The sequence below is a fragment of the Mus musculus genome, chromosome 9 (genome assembly GCF_000001635.26).
Source record: "Mus musculus strain C57BL/6J chromosome 9, GRCm38.p6 C57BL/6J".
Lineage (NCBI taxonomy): Eukaryota > Metazoa > Chordata > Mammalia > Rodentia > Muridae > Mus > Mus musculus.
In genome coordinates, this window is record NC_000075.6 from 31,914,835 (window position 1) to 31,938,120 (window position 23,286).

At 43.1% G+C, this 23,286-nt stretch overlaps 1 pseudogene; it reads right to left on the reverse strand.

Annotated features, from left to right (window-relative positions):
- Positions 20,460-22,021, reverse strand: Gm3756 (predicted gene 3756; annotated as a pseudogene).

Below are 23,286 nucleotides of genomic sequence, written 5' to 3' on the forward strand. Positions count from 1 at the left end.
TGCAGCTAGGTACCCCAGAGGCTGAGGTCCTTGCCTTTATCCCTGGACTCTGTGGACTATCTGCTGTGGAGGACGGAGGGCCTAGGACCTGTCGGGGTGCGCCACCGGTCGCCTCGACCCGCTACGCGAGGAGCCAGGGGCCAGGGACCCAGCGCAACACTCGCTGCCGTGCTAATCCTGAGGCGCTGCTCTCTTGAGTCACCCGTACAGTGCCATGCCGCACCATAGGCAGCCACGAAGAAACTAAGTGCTTGGCGGGAATTGAGTCTGACGGAGGCGACAGGGAGACCGGCTTGCAGCGCTCGGAGCCCGGCATCCGAATGGCCTCAGGGCCGGAGCTTGAGCGTGCCGCTGCGCTTAGGCTAGCAGGTTCCGGAGTGGTCTCGCGAAGGCGTGCGCTCTGGGTCTCACTATCGGTAACCCTGTCTCTGTCCTGCACTCCTGTCCTTCAACCTTTTTTCTTTCTTTCTCTTGGCTCTTCCCTCTTTTTACCCCTCTCATTTCTCCCTTTCCCTCGTTGGTACTCGCCTTTGGGGCTTCTAAGTTTGGGCTCCTTTTTCTCTTTCCTTACTTCTGCCCTTCGTTCCGTTCTTCCCCCCATAATGCATGCTTGTTTCTTTTTCTTCTTCCCTTTCTTTCTCCCTCTCCACCTTTTCTCTCTCCAAACTCGAGTCAGGAGTGGCATTTGTGAACCCGTACCCAGGGAAGCTCTTAGACAGACCAAGTGCTTGAACTCCTAGCCCAGTCTGCAGGAATGGACTGGCCCCATGACAAGTCTTTCCAAGTGGGGCCTCATTCTGTCGTCTTACTGCTCCCTTCTTCCCATAGAGCCTCAGGCACAAAATTCACTTAAACCCTCCTGTCAATTTGGCTTGAAAGCTAGTGAATTTTGATAGCCAAAGAAGTAGAGAGCATCCCCCATCGGTGCCTTACAAACTTTCTCTCTCTTTTTTACCCCCCCCTACAAGGAAGGAAGGGGACTGGAAGAACAAATTCCCGCTGAAGGAAGGAATAAGCAGCCCTGAATCTTGGAGCCTAGAGTCTTTGGCTGTCTGGTATTCGTTCCCTAAACTGACCTTGGCTTTTCATTTCCAAACGGTAATCCTAATTTCTACTTCACAGGGTTGGCCTTTTACAAGCCTTGCCTTTAATTGGAATGCTCTGCCACCCCTCCCCTCTCTTCTTTGCCCAGAAAAACCAGAGACACATCCAAATACAACCTCCTCTCGAGCAGCCTCGTCTCATCCCTAAGCTTGTCCTTTACTGTTCCTGCCCCTATCCCAGCAGTTCTGTCAGTGTGCTCTTTGTTTATTTCACCCGATGGATAGTGAATTCCTGATGGCCGATGCCTTATTGAACATTATTCACCCCCTACCATCATATAGTGCCTGACACATGGTCGCTTCTCAGTGAATGTGCCATGAACACATGATTGTATGGAAGCTCTGGAAATAAAATTAAATAATGTGTTTGATGGGACATCAACTCTTAATTAGTTGTACTAAATTTGTCTTTCTCTTTAAATGAGTCTCTCCCCTTTCCTTGTTAATTTTGAGCTTTGAACAATGGCATGTAGCCCAATTTCTTTTATTTTCTTTTTTCCCCCCTTCAAGCTCCCCTTTTTTCACCCTCTCTGCGCCACACTTAGATTGCAAAGCATCCCTACTGGGAGGAAGCACACCCCAGCTGTCAATCACAAGTGGGACCTTGGTCAGAAGAGTAGTGGGGGTTTTGTTTCCAACGTTAATGAAGTGGCTGGAACATGAAACATCTGCCAGAGGGGCTCAAACCTTCTCCAGCTGCTGGAGACTGGCAGACACTCTTCAGTGTCCAGGCATCATACTCGGTCAGTGTCTGCCCTTGCGACCGACCCCGACGACCGCAGAGGAACACACATGGAGAGGGCCAGACTGTTTACACTGAGCAGTGAGCATACACGGTGAGAAAAATTCACACTCTGAAGGACAGGTTTCCCAGGATCACACACCCACTCCCCAATTTGGCCTCTGATTCCTAAGACAGCTCAGCATAAGAGAAGGGGACTGGAATAAAAACTGGGCTGGGTGACCTGAAAACCAAAGTTTTCCTTCTGATTTTTATCTTCCATTCACCAAGAACTGTTGAAGTTTCATGAAAGGATTTTTCTAACCCCCAAATATGACACTTAAATTCCATGTAGGACCCACCTTGACTTTTAGCTAAGGATCCTTTTATAATCTTGATTATACTGCAATCAGGTGTAATTATGACAAAGACACCAGTTCATTTCTCAGCTACCTTTTCTTCAAAGGGGACCTAGAGGGCAGAAAAGCATTTCTTATAGTCTGGCCACGTGTATTTAATAACTTGTATTTCAGCCACTAAGTTCTGAAATACTTTCAGATATGTAAAAGCAAAATAGGGAAAGCCTTGTAAGTTAATACTCCCCTGGGCCCCAGATTCATGCCAAAACCTCTTGCTGTCTGTGCAGCCCGACCAGGCTGCACGAATAACAAGCTACAGGGAGTATACAAGGAGGTCAGCCTATTTTCTAATGATGATATTAATTTACAAAATTGTGCTCATACACTGCAAGGCACCTTTTAAAGAGAGGCCACAAATGCAATCCACTTGACCAATGAGCTTACAAAGAATGGAGTAGAGCCATCATGCAATTCCTAAAAGCCAAGTTCAAACTGGAAAATAAAAAAGGCAATAGCTGTATCTATAAAGCACTAAGCATTAATGCCAAGATGAAAAAGTTCAGTAAATTAGAGAAAGAGTGGCTGGGGAAGAAGGGATGTAGGGAGAATTGAGAGGAAAGGAGAGAGGGGAGACTGTGGTCACAGTATAAAACAACAATGTTTTTTTTTTTCAAGAAAGAGGACTGGAGATACTGCTCAGCAGTTAAGAGCACTGGCTGCTCTCCCAGAGGTCCTGAGTTCAATTCCCAGCAACCACATGGTGGCTCACAACCATCTGTAATGGGATCTGATGCCCTCTTCTGTCATGCAGGCATACATGCAAATGGACCACTCATATATAAATAAATAAATCTTTTTTGAAAGAAAGAAAGGAAGAAGGAAAGGAAGAAAGGAAGGAAGAAAGGAAGGACGGAAAGAAGAGAGAAAGAAAGAGAGAGAGAGAAAGAAAGAGAGAGAGAGAGAGAAAGAAAGAAAGAAAGAAAGAAAGAAAGAAAGAAAGAAAGAAAGAAAGAAAGAAAGAAAGAAAGAAAGAGAGAGAGAGAGAAAGAAGAAGAAAGGAAGAAAGGAAGGAAGGAAGGAAGGAAGGAAGGAAGGAAGGAAGGAAGGAAGGAAGGAAGGAAGGAAGGAAAGTTAGTTCAGTCAATCATCCAGGTAGTTCCAAATTGGAGGAGTTAAGTATATAGATTAAAATTTTACAGTGTGTGTGTGTGTGTGTGTGTGTGTGTGTGTGTGTGTGTGTGTGTGTGTGTTGAATGATGTTTCACGTATCTAGGATTCTCTTGTAATTACTATGTTGCCAAGGCTGAACTCCAGATCCTCCTACATTCAGCTCCCAAGTGCTAAGATTATAGAAATACCTGGCTGAGTCTCTCTTTAACTGTACTGTGCAGATATCATTTAGACATGTTTCTGGACATGGCTTATGAGTCTCACTTATCCCAACTGGTGTAGCCAGGAAACAAGAAATTGGCTTTATGAAGTTTATCAGAATACTACACCAACACCCTAGAAGCCTGGAGACTCACTAAGGATGCCCCTTTTCCACCTGCTGTCCCTTCACCAAGGACAGACCCTCAAGAAGGAAGCAGCAGCAGTTTCAGACACCCAGTGGTAAGAAGACTTAAACCTTTAAATCAGGCCATCCTGGGTTCCATCCCTAGCTCAGACACTAAGTAATTCTCTGACCTCTGGTCTTCAACCCCCTGTGTATAAGGAGAGCCAGTGCAAGTTTCAAGGATGGTCTGTGGGACTCCCTGCACCCAACACTTACTCAAGAATTGCTAGTCCCTCTGCCACCTTCGCCGTTTTAATAGAAATACGATTTTCACCAAACAAAACTTAAAAGGCATAAAGGCTGCCTGTCCTGTTTCATGGGGCTAGCCTTATATTGTCTCAATGTTCTAAGCCTAGAACCAACCAAGACATTAAGAGAGGAGGACAGAAAGGTGATGTGGCACAACTTGTAGAACACTTGCCTGGGTTCAATTCTCAGTACCACATTAAACCAGATCTGATACCACATGCCTGCAATGCCAGCTCTGGGGTGATAGAGACAGGAGGGTCAGGGGTTCAACTTTATCCTTGGTTACAAAGCAAGTTTACAGTCAACTTGGAATACATAAAACCCTATTTCAATTTTTTTTCTTTTTCTCTCTTCCTTCCTTCCTTCCTTCCTTCCTTCCTTCCTTCCTTCCTTCCTTTCTTTTTCTTTCTTTCTTGTTGTTGAGACAGGGTTTTCTCTGTACAGCCCTGGCTATCCTGGAACTCACTCTGTAGACCAGGCTGGCCTCCAACGTAGAAATCCACCTGCCTCTGCCTCCCAAGTGCTAGGATGAAAGGCATGTGCCACCACTGCCAGGCTTTCTTTTTCTTTTTTAATGAAATAGAAAAGAGGAATAGAGGACAGAATTAAAGTAAAGAAATAGCCTTGGCTGCCTAGAGCCCCTATAAAATCATCTGGCCCTACAGCAGCAGACTCAGCACATCTTCCAGTATTAACCAGTTTGCCCAACACTTTACACAAGACCTCGCCACTTAGGATTCTTATGTTCGCTCATGCTTACACTAGGAAACATTTCATCCAAATCATTTCATAAAATATGTTTTTCTCTTCTTGCTTCCAAGTAGTTTTGAATTAGATCTTGTGTTGTATTCTCTGTACTCCAGGGCAAGTAGCCAACCAAGAAAGATGGGTTTCAAAGAGAGCTAGTGGACCATTAGCATTGGTTGTTATCAAATACAGAACGCTCCTGTGTCAGCCAGCACAGGGAAAGACTGGTGGAGCCAGTCTGCCTTCTGAGCACATGAAGAAAAACAACACTCGCAGAGAGCATTGGGTGATTAAGGAAATCTGCTGACAGGATTATTAGTGTGCTGATACAGAACAGTATTTACCAAGAACACTGACTGCAATATGCCAATCAAAGACTGTAATGGTCTCTGCACTCCAGGCCCTTAAGAAAGAGGAAGTTTGTACAGAGTCCTAGGCACAGGTGCTAATCACCTCCTTAGGTCTAAGTGCAGAGGGTGTGTGTGAGAGGGAGGGAGGCTGTGTGTGAGTGTTTCTTTCTGGATGTCCACATATGGTCTTGTTTCATTAGATTTTTGTCTGTCTATTCCCTCTCTCCACTCCCTCTCTCCATCTCTCTATCTTTATCTCTCTCCCTCTCTCATCATTCTTATGGTTTGGATTGGTTTTTCATGAAGAGAGGGAGATGGGGGGAAAAAGACATTTTAAAATTGTATTTATTAAACATTTCAAGATTGTCAAGAGAACTAGCCTGTATATAAGAGGAAACGGAAAGCAAAAGCAAGCAAACAAAAAAGCAGAGCATGTGCAGTAACTGGGAGTTTCACATTTGAAGCATAGCTCTGTGGGATTCTCAACCAGTCTCTGCTGACTGTAAATCAATGTAAACCGCTTCCATTTCTAAGATCTATTCATAAGTAACATTCTTTATCATCTGTAGAGATGATCATGTAGCAAATGTGCCCAGAGAAAAAAACAAGAAGGAAAAAGTATGATTTTTCTGGCATAAAACAGCATCATGTGAAATAATCCAAAACCAGAAAGAAATGCTAAAGTATCCTAAAGTATCCACCCTAGAAAATCAGTCGGAGAATCCCGGGATAGTTACATTGTTTTCTTCTTCTTCTTCTTCTTCTTCTTCTTCTTCTTCTTCTTCTTCTTCTTCTTCTTCTTCTTCTTCTTCTTCTTCTTCTTCTTCTTCTTCGCCTCCTCCTCCTCCTCCTTCCTCTTCCTCTTCCTCCTCTTCTTCTTCTACCTCTTCCTCTTCTTCCCCTTCTCTTCCTCCTCCCCTTCCTCTTCCTCCTCCTCTTCCTCTTCCTCCTCCTCTTCCTCTTCCTCCTCCTCTTCCTCCTCCTTCTCCTCCTCCTCCTTTTCTAATCAAGCAATGTTTCTGCAGACAAACATGTTACTTAACTTCCAACAGACAGCCTCAGGACAATTTTTCCATTTCTCCGATGTTATGGATTTTCCTTCATTTCTTTCAACAGTTATAGGAAGGTGAAGACCTAAACAGGCTGCAAATTACCAGAGTAAATGAACAAAATGGTGCCAATCTCTCTATTCATTTCAATTATGGAAGCTGACTGCCTTTTTTTTTTAATGGAATTCAAAGTTATTACAGAACAGAGAACCTCTGATTCCACTGCCAGTCCACATTCTGATACGTTTGCTTAAATCAATTATTAAGTTACTTAGATATGTCTCCAGAAGCTGCCAAAACATCTGGTGGATTCAATCAGGTCAAAAGGAAATTGTGCCAAGTCGCAGGGGGTGGGGGGAACGGGAATTAGTCTGATTACTCATTTGTACAGGCAGAACAAGGAGTTGTTTTCTTCCAGTAGACAGTAAGAGGATATAGCTCCATAGGTTTTGGTTTTCTCTTTGGAAGCCAGAATACAGCCCATAATTCCTGAAAGAGGTTGCAATTTTTATCAGTTAATGCTTGCAAAGTTTTCTGACAGATCTTCGGTCCAAAATGTAATGGGTGTGAAGCTGTCTTATTCATGTCTGTGAGACAATTCCGTGCTCGTTTGAATTCTGTGTTCTGGAAGTTGGAAGCAAGCCAATGGACTGATGCTGTTTGATATTCCCTGAATGCTGAAATAAAATAAATAAAATAAAATAAAATAAAATAAAATAAAATAAAATAAAATAAAATAAAATAAAAGTAGCTGTGCCAGCAATCACAGAACAGTGCCCGCGGTGTAACAAAATCCCGCACTTGATTTTCATCGACTAAAGTATATCTATCCAGGGCTCTTCACTGGAACCTTCGCGCACAGAATGCTTCTCTATAGGATCTAATATAATCTGGGACCAACAGAGAATTTTGATTTCTTCAGCCCTCTCATATGACATCTTCAACGGATACCTGGAATTTCAAATCACTATCTTCATAAATCATGTGGCTACAGCCCCCAGAGAAGGAGAAAGAGAGAGAGAGAGAGTCCCAAGACCCTGCCATTCTGAGGACACTGTCTTGATTTGCCTTTTCTGTAAGTTACTTGAGGAAGAAATACCCTGTGGTTTGTAGCACTCTATTGAAGATCTGTTTGAGAAATCTGCAAGAGCATACAGAGTCTCCATTGAAAATACACAGGAGAAAAAGAAAGCATTTTCATATTGATTTGTGACGTTAAGGACAGATTACCTGGCTGTATCTGATTTTTATAGCTTTCTTATCTGCATATAGTTTTAAGCTAAAAGGAAAAGCCAGAGATGATTAGAAACGATCATTGATATACCGTTCAACATAAACTTTGTATGGAGGTCAGAGGTGACTGTCTTTCCTACTGAATATTCTAGAGCACACAATCACTCACGCTGATGTCTGTGTAGAACTCGCTGGATAGCTTAATTATTCAGAGTTAATTGTTAATGAGCTAGTTTCTGTTTTGTTTTGTCTAATGTATTTCTATCTCCTAAGGAGGAAAAAAATAGTTCTTTGCTCCAGGGACAATGAAATTCAAAGAAACCAATTTTCTTAGTAGAAGGAAGAAGGGTTTTTTTTGTTGTTTTGTTTTTTGTTTTTTTCAGGAGATGGGGAAATACTTTATTTAGAGTCTCAGTATGATAGACTCTTGCTCCATTTTAAAAATAAATAAGGGCTGGAAAGACTGCTCAGGTATCAATACTACTAGCTGCTCTTCCAGAGGACCTGAGTTCAATTCCCAGCACCCATATGATGGCTCACAACCATCTGTAATGTGTGTGTGTGTGTGTGTGTGTGTGTGTGTGTGTGTGTGTGTGTGTGTGTGTGTGTGTGTAATGATATGTATATATATTTTTATGTTTGATATTTTCTCTGTGTAGTTCTGGCTGTCCTGTGTCCTGGTACTCACTTTGTAGACTAGCCTTGGTTCAAAGTCACAGAGATCTGCCTGTATCTGCCTCCCAATTGTTGGGATTAAAGGCATGCACTACCATGCCCAGCCTGAGAATCTATTCTTGAACAGGCTACAAAAACCATTTCCTAAAAAGCTCAGAATTACTGACAAGCAAAATGAAAATGCCAGGCCTCAGCCAGGCGTGGTGGCGTATGCCTTTAATACCAGCACTCGGGAGGCAGAGGCAGGCAAATTTCTGAGTTCAAGGCCAGCCTGGTCTACAGAGTGAGTTCCAGGTCAGCCAGGGCTATACAGAGAAACCCTGTCTCAAAAAACCAAAAATCAAAGGAAGAAAGAAAGAAAGAAAGGAAAGGAGAGGAGAGGAGAGGAGAGGAGAGGAGAGGAGAGGAGAGGAGAGGAGAGGAGAGGAGAGGAGAGGAGAGGAGAGGAGAGGAGAGGAGAGGAGAGGAAAAGAAAAGAAAAGAAAAGAAAAGAAAAGAAAAGAAAAAAGAAAATGCCAGGCCTCCGGTCAAAACTTGAGCATAGCCTACCTGCCTGCAGACACATGGAGGCCAGCAGCCTATAAATGAGCCTAAAGACAAACTGAGAGAGAAGCCATTTACAAGGTTGCATTCTGGAGCACAGAGGCACACATAAAAGAGCCTAAGTGAATCACACTCTGTGTGTGGGCATGTGGCCTGGTATGACACTTCTGGAGGGCAGCTTGGCGCCATGTCAAAGTCAAAGAACGATGCGGCAATCTCAGTCTACAAACTGAAACCAAAGCTGCGGTTCTCAATTGTGATAATGCCAAGCATAAGGCTCTAGGACAGTGGTTCTCAACCTGTGGGTCCCGACCCCTCTGGGGGTCAAATATGCATACCAGATATCCTGCATATCAGATATCCTGCATACCAGACGTTTATGTCACAGAAAAACAATTACACTTATGGTTGGGGGTTTACCACAACATGAGGCGCTATATTAAAGAGTCACAGCATTAAGAAGTTGAGAACCACTGGTCTAGGAGAACTTGCCTGAAAACTGTTAACACCTAGGGTGTGAGAGTTGACCTTTCTTTGGGTTTTGAGGTGTTTTGTTTGGTTCGTTTTGTTGTTTGTTTGTTTGTGGGGGTTGGCTTGTTATTTGGGTTGTTTCCTTTTTCTTTTGCTTGTTGTTTGAGACAGGATCTCTCTAGGTAGCCTTGGATGTCCTAGAAGTCACTTTGTAGATCAGCCTGGCCTTGAACTTCCTGAGATCTGCCTGCTTCTGCCTCCAGGTCCTGGGATTAAGTGCAAATCCTGCCTTGTCAGGTAAGAATTGGCATTTTTAAACAACACAATAAAAACGGGAAGGCCCTAAGCAGAAAGGCATATGTTAATTACGAGATTCATTTAAATTGTGGAAAATCAACATTTATTTCACACTTCTGAGCCTCAGTTTTCTCATGCTTTACACACACGTAAAATCCATTGTTTAAATGTGTATCTTTTAAATCCCTTGTGGGATTTAAACATTTAAACAATGCCCAACATAAAGATAAACAACTGTCAATTATTAATACTGAGTGAAAAAATCCATTTAAACAATGTAGTCTAAAATACAATTCAGTTTTTGAAATATTGTTCATGGACATGCATGTCCATGAAGACTGGTCCCAAAACATATTCAAATATTAATTAGTAATTTTTACTAGGAAAATTTACAGGATTTGTCTAGCCTTTCTGAAGTTTTAAACAATATTTCTACTATTTTATTTTATACTGTGTATTTAAAATAAATATATATATACAATATATACTATATGTATTAAAAGGTAGTTCCCCCAAAACTATTTAAATTTTAAAATATCTAAAATATTTAGACTACTTAAAATTCTAATATTAAAATGTTTAAAATATTTAAGTTAAAAATTGTATATTGGGCTGGAGAGATGGATCAGTGGTTAAGAGCCACATGGTGGCTCACAACAATCTGTAATGAGATCTAACGCCCTCTTCTGGTGTGTCTGAAGACAGCCACAGTGTACTTATATATAATAAATAAATAAATAAATCTTTGGGCCAGAGTGAGCAGGGCTGGAGAGAGAAGAAAAAGTGTCTGAAGACAGCTACAGTATACACACATATAATAAATAAATAAATCTTTTTAAAAAATTGTATAGTTAATAGCTAGACATAGTGGCACACAGCTTTAATCCCAGCACTCTGGAGTCAGAGGTTAGCAGATCAATGTAAAATTGAGGCCACCTTAGTCCACACAGCAGTTCTAGGCCACAATGAGGCTTTGTCTGAAAAAAAAAAAAAAAAAAAAAAAGAAAGAAGAAGAAGAAGCAAAAGTTGTATACTTAATGAAAAGTGTACTTTAATACTATCTTATATTTGCATAACACATTTACAGAAGTGTTTTGCATGCATTGCTCCCTGGGAGCCTGGAGCAGTCCTATGTATTTAAACCAATATGTGTACTACTCCTGTTTTACATTGGGGAAAATGAACTCACCTGCTTCCCTTAGGCTGACTACAGACAGCTCAAGTTTTAGAGTGGAGCCCCAAATCTAGTTGTTGGGGTTTTTTTGTTGTTGTTGTTGTTTGTTTGTTTGTTTGTTTGTTGTTTTTGTTTTTGTCCAAGTTCAGAATACCCTCTATCCCTCTATTGGACAGTATTTTCTGATTAGTACCAGTTACGTTTAAAAAAAAATATAATTTCTACTGTTCACTTGCCTGCCCAGTAGTTTTGTTGTCTTTTTATACACTAAGCCATTGATAACATTGAAATTTACTTGACTATTAAGAAGACTGACAGGAATATATACATACATATATAATCATCTCATGGGCCAGGAAGCTTCGGTTATGAAGTAGTCTAAATATGAATAGTCCCCATTGCCCTTTAAAATCAACAGAAATTTCATGAGCAAGGAAAGGTAGCTGACAAGTATGTGGAGTAAGGGTTGCCAATTGGATTGCTGTGAACTCCTCTGAGCGCTCTCGGGCCAGCCGTCCAGCCCTGAGCATGGCCCTGACAAAGATTAATCAGCAAGCAAATTTAGCTGTTGACTCTGCTTGGAACCCATGGGAGCCTGAGGCAGCAGCAAGACCTCAGAGCAGCAGTTACTGCCCTCTGGCAGAGGACAAGGACGTTCTTCGCGCTTGCGGTGGAATCACGGCTCCCTCTATTGGCAGGACACGGGAATGCGCCTGAAGACAGCCACTGAAGCGCTGACGTCAGCGCTAACTTCTGTTCCGTTCTCCAGCGACCCTTGAGGCTTGTGGTGGAGCAGACTATATAGAACTGTGTCAGTAGCATCACTAACCACTGCACTTCCCATATCCGGAACCAGCTTTAGATGTGGCCGGGAAGGCTGTTTGCTGATCTTAAATTCATCAAGGACTTGAATAGTCATCTAAAATCATTTAAGTGATTTAACGCTACTTTGTAACGTGTATTTGACAAAAGATATGGGAGCAGACCATGATACAGGAAGAATGTTTACAGTACCCTACTCGGCAACCCTGGCTGTGCCCTGATGCTACAGCGTGAGACCAAATCCAAGCTGCATGTATGGACCTCAACCGATACTGAAAGCCCACTGACCTGAGGTAATGAGCCTTAGAGACTCTATTAGTACACTTGGCAGACCTCTAATATGATCTACACTGTGACCTTACAGTGTATTTTAGTGTACATGTGCCTACTACACTGTAGTTTGGATGCATTTCACATTACCCTAGACTTACAAACACAGCTGCTCTCGTTTAACTACGGCAGTAAACGTTCTGAGAAAGGGAACGGAGAGTGTGGCTGAAATTGGAAAATGTAAGGTTAAAAATATATTAATAATAGGATGTCCATAGAACAAGGCAGACTGAAAACATCTCAGCTTTTCTAACCTGAAGAAAAAGCTCTGGCCTTAGAAATGACTAAGACACTGTTGAGTTGGCAGCAGTGACAGGACTTTTTCACATGAAATGCCTATTTCCTTATTCTCTCCTGCCCTGCAATAGGACATACCAAGCTAACCAGTCTGGCCAGGCATGAAAAGCAAGTTTGTATGTCACTACAACCATCCAGTCCTGCCGAACATTTCAGAGCTGAGCTCTAGTTCATGTGGCTGGCTGAAACCAGCGCAAACTACAAAGCACTGTGGATAATCATTAAGAAGCTGGCTTGGGTCCTGCATTCTTAGTGGCTGCTTAGCCAATCAGATAACCGGGTTTGGGAACATTGTTGTTTCTTGATATTTAATAGCACATTGTTCAATACAGCATTTTCCTTTTACACTGCCTTCTCACAAGCATGGCTGTGCTAGAGAAAATGGACAAAACTCTAATAAAGAGGTAATTTACTTAATTATTTGTTGAGCATCATTTCTGTCTCAGGAATGGTGGGGTTGGAAGTATGGGTAAACATGGGTAAAAAATGGACACTCCTTCCTCAGAATAGCAGGCAAATGAATCAGCAAGCCGCTACCTATACCCAAGGTGGTATGTTCGAAACTAGTCCAGTTATAGCTCCGTCTTAGAGAAGATCATGGAAGAATCACAGAAACGGGGATGAAAAAAACCCACACTTTTGCATCCGAGCTAAGGCCTGAAGGAAGATTGTGAGTTAGCATGAAGTGAATGAAATGTGAAAATTGTTCAAGGAGGGGGCAAGAGAAACATCCCAAGTCGAGAGGCAAGTGAAGCAAACTGTTGGGTGGTCTACAGGTGACATGTGTAGTTCTAGAGAGAGCGTAGTTACTGATGGCAAGGTCAGGAGAGGCCGAGGAGAGAAGAGCAGCCCAGGACCATAGCACCTTGTACATTAGCATCAATTTACCCTTACCCTGAAAACTCCCCAGCAAGGGAGTGATGTAAGCACTCGCACAAGTGTACATGTGAGAGGAGCAGAGAGGGATCGGGGACCAGTTAAGGAGCACCCACAGCAAGGCCAGTGAGTAATGGCTACTTTCTGAAGGAATGGAGATGAAGTGACAGGAGAGATGGGAGTCATTTTCAGAAGTTTGAATCTGCAAGACTTGAGGATGATTCTTTTTTTTAATATTTTTTATTACATATTTTCCTCAATTACATTTCCAATGCTATTCCAAAAGTCCCCCATACCCTCCCCCCCACTTCCCTACCCACCCATTCCCATTTTTTTGGCCCTGGCGTTCCCCTGTACTGGGGCATATAAAGTTTGCGTGTCCAATGGGCCTCTCTTTCCAGTGATGGCCGACTAGGCCATCTTTTGATACATATGCAGCTAGAGTCAAGAGCTCCAGGGTACTGGTTAGTTCATAATGTTGTTCCACCTATAGGGTTGCAGATCCCTTTAGCTCCTTGGGTACTTTCTCTAGCTCCTCCATTGGGAGCCCTGTGATCCATCCATTAGCTGACTGTGAGCATCCACTTCTGTGTTTGCTAGGCCCCGGCATGGTCTCACAAGAGACAACTACATCTGGGTCCTTTCGATAAAATCTTGCTAGTGTATGCAATGGATTCTTTTTTTATTATTTTATGTATATGAGTACACTGTAGCTGTACAGATGGTTGTGAGCCATCATGTGGTTGCTAGGAATTGAACTCAGAACCTCTGCTCACTCCTGACCAAAGATTTATTTATTATTATAGGTAAGACTGTAGCTGTCATCAGACACACCAGAAGAGGGTGTCAGATCTTATTACACATGGTTGTGAGCCACCATGTGCTTGCTGGGATCTGAACTTAGAACCTTCGGAAGGGCAGTCAGTGTTCTTAACCACTGAGCCATCTCTCCAGCCCCCTTGAGGGTGATTCTGATGTGAGAAAAGCAAACAAGTCAACGGCAGGAATGGCTGAGTTTAACCATGCATGGTGTTCATTCCTATAATCCCAGCCATCGGGGGCCTGGGACAGGAAAAGCATGAGTTTAAGTCTAGCTTAGACTACAAAGCAACTTCAAGCAAGCCTAGACCACTGGATAGAAAGGTATTGCCTCAAAAAATATGAGATCAGGGTGTGATGGTACATGACTTTAATCCTAGCATGCTAGAGCCAGGCAGATCTCTCTGAGTTGGAAACCAGCAGAGTGTACAACCCAGGGACTTCCAGGCCAGCCAAGGCTACACAAAGAGGCTCTGCCTCAAAAAACAAAGAAAGAAAGAAAGAAACAAAGAAAAATGATACAATTTAAAATCCAGGTATAGTGATTCATACCTATAATCCCAAGACTTGGGATGCTAAATCAGGAAGAAGGCCAGAAATTTGAGCCCAGTCTATGATAGACAGTAAATTCAGTCCAAACTAACCTGTCTGGAAAAAAAAAGGCTTAAATAAATTTTTCTCCAAAGCTATTATAGAAATGCCAAACCCAGACCAGAAAAGATGTTCAGTATTATTCATCATTGGGAAAATAGAATGAATAAATCAAAACCATAAGCATATAATCCTTCACACATGTTACCATAAAAAACAGTGTTGGTAAGGATGTAGAGAAATTAGAGCCCTTGCCTTGATGTGGTTGGTGAGAAAGTTAAACAGCGCAACTGTTATAAAAGTAGCCTAGCAGTTCCTCAGAAATCTAAACATAAAATCACCACACTGTCTTAGTTATTTCTATTGCTATGCTAAGACACCATGACCATGGCAACTTAAAAAAAAGGAGAGAGCTTATTGGCCTTACAGTTTCAGAAAGTGTGTCCGTGGCCATTGTAACAGAGCATGTTGGGCAGGCAGGCAGACATGGTGTTAGAAAAGTAGCTAAGAACTTGCATCCTGATCTATAAGCACAAGGCAGAAAGAGCTAACTGGGAATGCTATGGGTTTTTGAAACCTCCGAGCCCACCCCTAGTAACACTCCTCTCCCAACAAGTCCTCATCCTAATCGGTCCCAGTCCCACCAACTGAGAACTAAATATTCAAACATACCGGGACTGGAGGGGGAGGGCTTTCTCATTCAAACTAGCGCACACACATCACCCAGATATAGAGCCCTAGAAATGTACTCAAAATAGTCCTAAAGAGGAAACACAAAAATATATTCAGATGCTCACTACATTATCTATTGTGGCTAAAAAAAAAAAATAGAAAGAACACAAGTATATCAATAGGAAATCAGATAAGCAACAAAGGTTACATACACACAGTGAAATGTTACTTGGCTATACAAAGGCATAAACTTCTGATATATTCTACATGTGAATGAGTCTTCTAAGTATTACACTAATTGAAATAAGTCAGTCAAAATTATGTAAGTACTGTGTAACCAAATGTATAGCCCACTTGGCCAGAGAGGCACTTGGAAGCTATTGAGAGTACAAAATTAGAATCACAGTTAATAAGGCTTTCCTGGAGAAATGTGAACAAATTTCTATTAACTCTAGTTAGTGTAGCAACCACAGATAAAAGAAATTATTCTGTTCAAGTGTACCTTGTTGAGCCAATGAGTTTATTAGAATTACTTACAGGGACATGAGCAATTCAAAGGTATCCACATTACTGAAAAGTCCACTCCGCGTAGGTGAGGACTGAGGGACACTGAAGCTAACAGGCAGCTTCTTAGCAGAAGAGTCTCCTCTGAGGCTTGCAGAGGTCGTGAGGGTCCAGACATTGTGGGGCAGAGAGGAGGTAACATGTTCCCCTGTGTGCATCTGATGTTAATATTGATTATCAGTTTCACAGGATCTAGAATCACCTTGAAGACATGGTTCCAAGCATCCCTGTGAGGGATTAGATTATATGCCTCTGTGCATACCTGTGTGGGATAGTTTAGATTGCATTAGCCTCTGTGCATACCTGTGATGGAATATCTTGGTTAGGTTAATTCCAGGGGGAAGACAACCCCCCCCCCCAATAAAGATGGGAGCACCAAAACACGGCTATCTGAAAAGAAGATATCTCACCGAACACAAGTATTCACTGATCTCTGAGTCCTACCTGCAGATGTGGTGTGACCAGCTACCCCAAGCTTCTGCTACCACAGCTTCCCCACCCACCTTGATAGACTGAGCCTTTGAACCATGTATCAAAATAAATCCTTTCCCCCTGAAGTTGCTTTTGTTAGGTAGTTTACCACAGCAACCAACAAAGTAGCTAAATTACCAGCTCTCTGCTCAATCTCCTTTACTTAGGCCTGTCCTAATTTGCTTTCTGTTGCTGTGATAAATACCATGATCAAAAGCAACTTTCAGAGCAGTTTCTTTTGCCTTACAGGTTATGGTCCATCATCCAGGGAACCCGGAAGCAGGGAAAAAAAAACACAAGGGGAGGTCTAGGAATAATGTTATTATGCACTATGTAAAGATTATCCTTGTATTATTCAAATGCTGATTTCTGTGCCCCCATATCTAATTGTAATCTTTATTCTAAGAAGCTCCTGCCTCAGTCAGGCAGTGGTGGCGCACGCCTTTAATCCCAGCACTTGGGTGGCAGAGGCAGGCAGATTTCTGAGTTCGCAGCCAGCCTGGTGTACAGAGTGAGTTCCAGGGCTACAGAGAGAAACCAAACAACAACAGCAAAAAGAATCTCCTGACTCGATGTTGTGTAAACATAGCTCCCCAATATTCCCTAATTGGTCAATAAAGCTAGCAATTCAGCTAATGACTGAACAGGACAGAAAAGGAAGTGGGACTGTCCCAGCCAGGGGAGTGGGACAGAGAGAGAGGAAATGGGAATTAGCCACAGGGACAGAGTCCAGAAGACACCGTTAGAAAACCACCTGAAACAGAGAAAGCCATAAAATTCAAGTATCTTGGGGATTTTTCCTGGAAGGCAGACAGATTAGCATAGAGGATTAAAATAGAGTAATACTGATCAGTTGTTGTGCCTTTAAAGCATGTTAAATAAGTGTAGCGGTCCAGTCTCAATAATTCCAGAGTTAGCTGAGTTAAGAGGAAAACTGTAAACACACTTATATTTAAACGCCACTAACAGGAATGCTTCTTACAGACTTGCTTCCTCTGGTCTGCCCAGTTACTTTTCTTATATAGCCCAAGTCCGCCTGCCAAGAGATGGCTCCACCCACAGTGGGCTGGGCCCTCCCACATCAGTCATTAATCAAGGACTTCCCTCATAGGCAGACACACAGGCCGGTTTGTGGAGGCAATTCTTCAGCTGAAGTTCCCTCTTCCTAGTGACAGTAGTTTGTGTCAAGTTAACAAAAAACTGACCAACCCAGGCTTAATCAATGTTTCTTGGACTCAAGGGGAAATCTTGTTTGAAGTCTACTTTACCCCTTCCCGTGGATAAGGTTCTCCGTGCCTTTTTGTCTGTAGGGGTGTTCTGTCCTTTGGCCTTTTTAAACTGAGAATGTTCATTCATATTCATTTAATGCTTTGATTAAAGCCACTCCCTGACCCCTGCCTTCCAGTTCCTCCACTGTTTCCCCACCACTCTCCTTCCCAGCTTTAGGGACTGTTTTTTCCATTTAAAAACAAAAAACAAAAAAAAACTCACTTGGCTTCACTTAGTGTTGCCTACATGTACAGAGATGTAGGAATATCTACTACAGCATGGGAGCTGATCAGAGGAAACTTATTCTTTCTTCCCAAGCAGCCATGAGCTGCTAATAGTTTCTTGGCTAGGAGTGGGAATTCATGAGCCCCTCCCTCATCTATGCTGGGAGTTTTGCTGGCTTAATTTTGTACTGGCTACATGTGTTCAGTTACAACTGCTATGAGTTCTTGTATATAACAGCCCTATTATGTCAAGCAAATAATATTTCTCTTAAACTTCTTTTTAATGTGTGAGAGTGTCTGTGGGATTATATCTTGATGCTCAAGATATAAACTACAACCATTTTTCAATGAGAAACTTGATATATAAATTGTGATACATATAAAAATGGAGTACTATATGGAAATTAGAAATAATTAACAAGGTAAGAGAAATACCTTAGTGGTTAAGAGCGTATACTGTTCTTCCAGAGGACCTAAGTTCAAATCCCAGTACACACATCAGGTCGCTCACAACCTTCTCTAATTCTGACTCCAAGGGATGACACATTCTTCTGGCATTTGGAGCACCTGAACACACACACAAATACATACATACATACATACATACATACATATACAAATCTTTTAAAAATAAGTAATTAACAACAACACACATAAAATCCACAGACAAAATTTTGGGTATAGAAGCTGGCCTGAATAGGTTAATAATAAATTCCTATTATTTTTAAGAAAAAAAGAACTCATTTGAAGATGTGCCCTTGCTGGAGTAGGCATGTCACTGTGGGTATGGCTTTGAGACCCTCATCCTAGCTGCCTGGAAGCCAGTATTTGCCTAGCAATCTTTACATGAAGATATGGAACTCTCAACCCCTCCTGCAACATGCCTGCCTAGATGCTGCCATGCTCCCACCTTGATGATAATGGAGGACCCTCTGAACCTGTTAGCCAGCCCCAATTAAATGTTATCCTTATAAGACTTGCCTTCGTCATGGTGTCTGTTCACAGCAGTAAAAACCTAACTGAGGCAGAAATTGGTACCAGGGACTGGGGTATGCTGTGATAGGCCTGGCCATGCTTTTGTTTGGAAGAATGTAGATTTGGAGACTTTGGATTTGGAAAGCAGTGGAATGCTTTAAATGGGGCTTAATGGGCTATCCTAGTAAGAATATGGAAGACTTTGTAACTGAGAGTGATTTGAAATGTGCAGACATGTCCCAAGAGGTTTCAGTGGGGAAGAATTTCAGTATGTGGCCTAGAGACTATTTTTGTGGTATTTTGGTGAAGAATGTGGCTGCTTTTTGCCCTTGTCTAAGAGTCTTGCCTGAGGCTAAGGTGAAGAAACTCAGATTAATTGCATTGACAAAGGAAGTCTCAGAAATGCCCATCATGGACTTTGTTCTCTGGTTAAGTCTCATGAAGAGTGTTTTAAGCAGGTATAGCAAGCTGAGAAAGGAAAAATATAAACTATGGTTTGAGCATTAAAGCGGCACCAAGAAGTGAAATGGAGCTGAATCCTGTGCTCAAGGATATTAAATTGAATTAAGGGAGTGGTGACCTCGGAGCAAAATCCCACCCAGCTAAATTAGGTCCAGTCATGTTAATATAATCCTTTAATCCCAGGAGATAAAGACAAGCAACTCTCTGAGTTCAAGGCCAGCCTGGAACAGAGCAGGTTCTAGGTGCAGAAAAGCTTAAATCCAGACTTGGTGGTACACATCTTTAATCCAATATTCAGGAGATAGAGCCATGCAAATCTCTGAGTTCAAGGTTAATCTACAGAGCAAGTTCCAGGACAGACAAGCTTAGGCAGTGAAGGAGTTGGAAAACAGAAAGCTGGTGATAACGTAATAGAACAAGGGGGCCATGTTCCAGCCCCAGCAAGCAGCAAAACTGGACAGTTTCGGTCTCATGGCTCTGGCTTTAGAGTCAAGAATAGAAGAGACTACTGGGACAATTGATCCTGATTAGCTAGAACTAAGAAATTTGTGGTGATTAAGAAGAGCGCAGAATCGCCAGGTGGTGGTGGTGCACTCCTTTAATCCCAGTACTTGGGAGGCAGAGGCAGGCAGATTTCTGAGTTCGAGGCCAGCCTGGTCTACAGAGTGAGTTCCAGGACAGCCAGGGCTACATAGAGAAACCCTGTCTCAAAAAACAAAAAACAAAAAAACAAAAACAAAGAAGAGACCAGAATCACTGGGGTGAAATGTTCTGGGCAGTGTTTTTTGAGAGCACAAAGAAACCTTGTTCCAGAGATAGCCAAGGTTGTACCTTGTGCTGCAGCTGGTCTTGATAATGTGTAAGAACCACCCAGGTGGTACTGGTTTTGAAGACATGAAGGGGTCATGAGCATCAGCTGAGCCTTGGCACTGTAAGCAGCCAAGAAAGGCTATTGGTGAAGGTGCAGCCTCAGTTGCAGATGATGGCCCAGAACTGAAGGGGCCATGCAAAAGAGCTGAGGTTAGGCACCATGAAGAGAGCCTTTGAGAGGCTATTGGTGGAGCCTAGTTGCACTGCAAGACCCCAGTGTATTGGAGAAACCAATACCATGGGATGATCACCAAGAACAGCAGCAGCAATGGAGTAGAGTCAACTAGAGCCTAGAGTGCTACACAGAGCAGACCTGGAGAAGTGACCCAAGCCCAGAAGATCATGTGTGGATCCAAGACATTGGAACAAGAATCTGAAAAGCTGAAGTTGACTTGGAGAACCTAAGATGTTTGAGATGTCAGAGCCATGGGCTATCTGTTGAGAAAAGCTGCTAGAAGGGAGTGAACCCAGCCCAGGAGAAAGAAGTTTGTTGCAGTCAACAAAGATGAAAAAGGAATGGAGATCTGAAGACCACTTTGTTATCAGCCATGGAGATGCAGAGTTTGGAGTTTGCCCAGCTGGTTTCCTGTCTTGCTCTGTGAATTACAGTTAAGTGATTGATTAGATGGATCTCAGAAGAGACCTTGAACTTTGGATTTTTAACATTGTTGAGACTTCTTTTTTTTTTTTCTTTTCTTAAAGCTTTTACTTTGAGACATCATGGAAAACTTAAGAGGTACAACATGGAGAAGACATGATCACAGAATGGAAACAGCACAGAAGCATCAGTGCCTGCAACTAATACTGGAGCAGTTTGACGACACAGGGGCTCAAGGAATGGACTTAGTATTCCTCTCCTTCTTCCTCCCCCTCGCCTTCCACAGAATCCACACCAACCTCCTCATAATCCTTCTCTAGGGCAGCCATGTCCTCACAGGCCTCAGAGAACTCACCCTCCTCCATGCCCTCACCCACATACCAGTGCACAAAGGCACGCTTGACATACATCAGATCAAACTTGTGATCTAGGCGAGCCCAGGCCTCAGCAATGGCTGTGGTGTTGCTCAGCATGCACACAGCTCTCTGCACCTTGGCCAGGTCACCACCGGGTACCACAGTGGGAGGCTGGTAGTTAATGCCAACCTTGAAGCCAGTGGGGCACCAGTCTACAAACTGGATGCTGCGCTTGGTCTTGATGGTGGCGATGGCAGCATTGACATCTTTGGGAACTACATCACCACGGTACAGCAGGCAGCAAGCCATGTATTTACCATGGCGAGGGTCACATTTCACCATCTGGTTGGCTGGCTCAAAGCAGGCATTGGTGATCTCTGCTACAGAAAGCTGCTCATGGTAGGCTTTCTCAGCAGAGATGACAGGGGCATAAGTGGCCAGAGGGAAGTGGATGCGAGGATAGGGTACCAGGTTGGTCTGGAATTCTGTCAGATCAACATTCAGGGCCCATCAAATCTGAGGGAAGCAGTGATGGAAGACACAATCTGGCTAATAAGGCGGTTAAGGTTGGTGTAGGTTGGACGCTCAATGTCGAGGTTTCTACGACAGATATCATAGATGGCCTCATTGTCTACCATGAAGGCACAATCAGAGTGCTCCAGGGTGGTGTGGGTGGTGAGGATGGAATTGTAGGGCTCAACCACAGCAGTGGAAACCTGGGGGGCTGGTTAAATGGAGAACTCCAGCTTGGACTTCTTTCCGTAATCCACAGAGAGCCGCTCCATCAGCAGGGAGGTGAAGCCAGAGCCAGTTCCCCCGCCAAAGCTGTGGAAAACCAAGAAGCCCTGGAGACCTGTGCACTGGTCAGCCAGCTTGCGAATCCTGTCCAGGACAAGGTCAATGATCTCCTTGCCAATGGTGTAGTGGCCACGGGCATAGTTATTGGCAGCATCCTCCTTGCCTGTGATGAGCTGCTCAGGGTGGAAGAGCTGGCGGTAGGTGCCAGTGCGAACTTCATCGATGACCGTAGGTTCCAGGTCTACAAACACTGCCCGGGGCACATGCTTGCCAGCTCCTGTCTCACTGAAGAAGGTGTTGAAGGAGTCATCTCCTCCCCCAATGGTCTTATCACTTGGCATCTGGCCATCAGGCTGGATGCCATGTTCCAGGCAGTAGAGCTCCCAGCAGGCATTGCCGATCTGGACACCAGCCTGGCCAACGTGGATGGAGATGCACTCACGCATGATAGCAACGGGTTAGAAGGCGAGGGTGAGAGATAGAAGCAGACACCGGGTCTCGGTTACCGTTCCCGACAACTAAAAGTCGAGGTAAGTAACGCAATGAGGCCATTTGTTGAGACTTCTGTAGACTATGGAGCTTTGGAATTTGGGCTAAATGTACTTTTTTTATTATGCTATGTTTAGGTATGTTCCCCCATAGATTTATGCGTTTGAATAAGCCTATGGGGGGCCAGAGAGTGGAATGTGATGGTTTGTATCGGCTTAGTCCAGCCAGTGGCACTATTAGGTGTGGTCTTGTTGGAGTGGGTGTGGCCTCATTGACTGTTACTGTGTGTTACTGTGGGGATGGGCAATGTGAATCTCCTCCTAACCAATTAGGAGCCAGTCTCCTAGTGGCCTTTACATGAAGATATAGAACTCTTTTTTTTAAAGATTTATTTATTTATTATTATTATATCTAAGTACACTGTAACTGTCTTCAGATGCAGAAGAGGGCGTCAGAACTCATTATGGATGGTTGTGAGCCACCATGTGGTGCTGGGATTTGAACTCAGGACCTTCGGAAGAGCAGTCAGTGCCATCTCTCCAACACAATATAGAACTCTTAACCCCTTCTGCACCATGCCTGCCTAGATGCTGCCATGCTCCCACCTTGATAATAATGGATTGAATCTCTAAACCTGTAAGCCAGCCACAATTAAATATTGTCCTTATTTAAAAAAAAAATAGAACTCACAGTGTTAACATTGTAGATGATTGCTTACCAAACATGCTCAGGGAGAAAAAAGAACTGGGTAACTATATTAACATTTCCTGGTGTGTGGATATTATTCCTTGGGGTTTGTCAAAATTCTTTCTAAATACCCTTAGAACTTCATCATAGGGTCCTACATCATACCAACCACAAAGAAAGCAACAACAAATAAAACCAGCTAATGACTGCTTGCTTAGTTACGGAGTGAGCAAAGTTGTAGGAGAAGGAATCTGCTTCTGTTTTATCGGCTAATGACCTTGATGATATTTTAAAAAGCACATTGATGGGGCAGAGAGATGGCTCAGAGGTTAAAAGCACTGACTGTTCTTCCAGAGATCCTGAGTTCAATTCTCAGCAGCCACATGGTGGCTCACAACCATCTATAAGGAGATCTGATGCCCCCTTCTGGTGTGTCTGAATCATAGATAAATAAAACGTTATCCTGACTGCCACGCAGGGGTGGGGGGTGGGGAGAGAGAGAACATATTGATGAGAAAGAGAGATAGAAACTGGTCGGGCAAGACAGGGACTACAGAGAGCAGGTGGGAGAATGTTTCTTCTGGAGACCC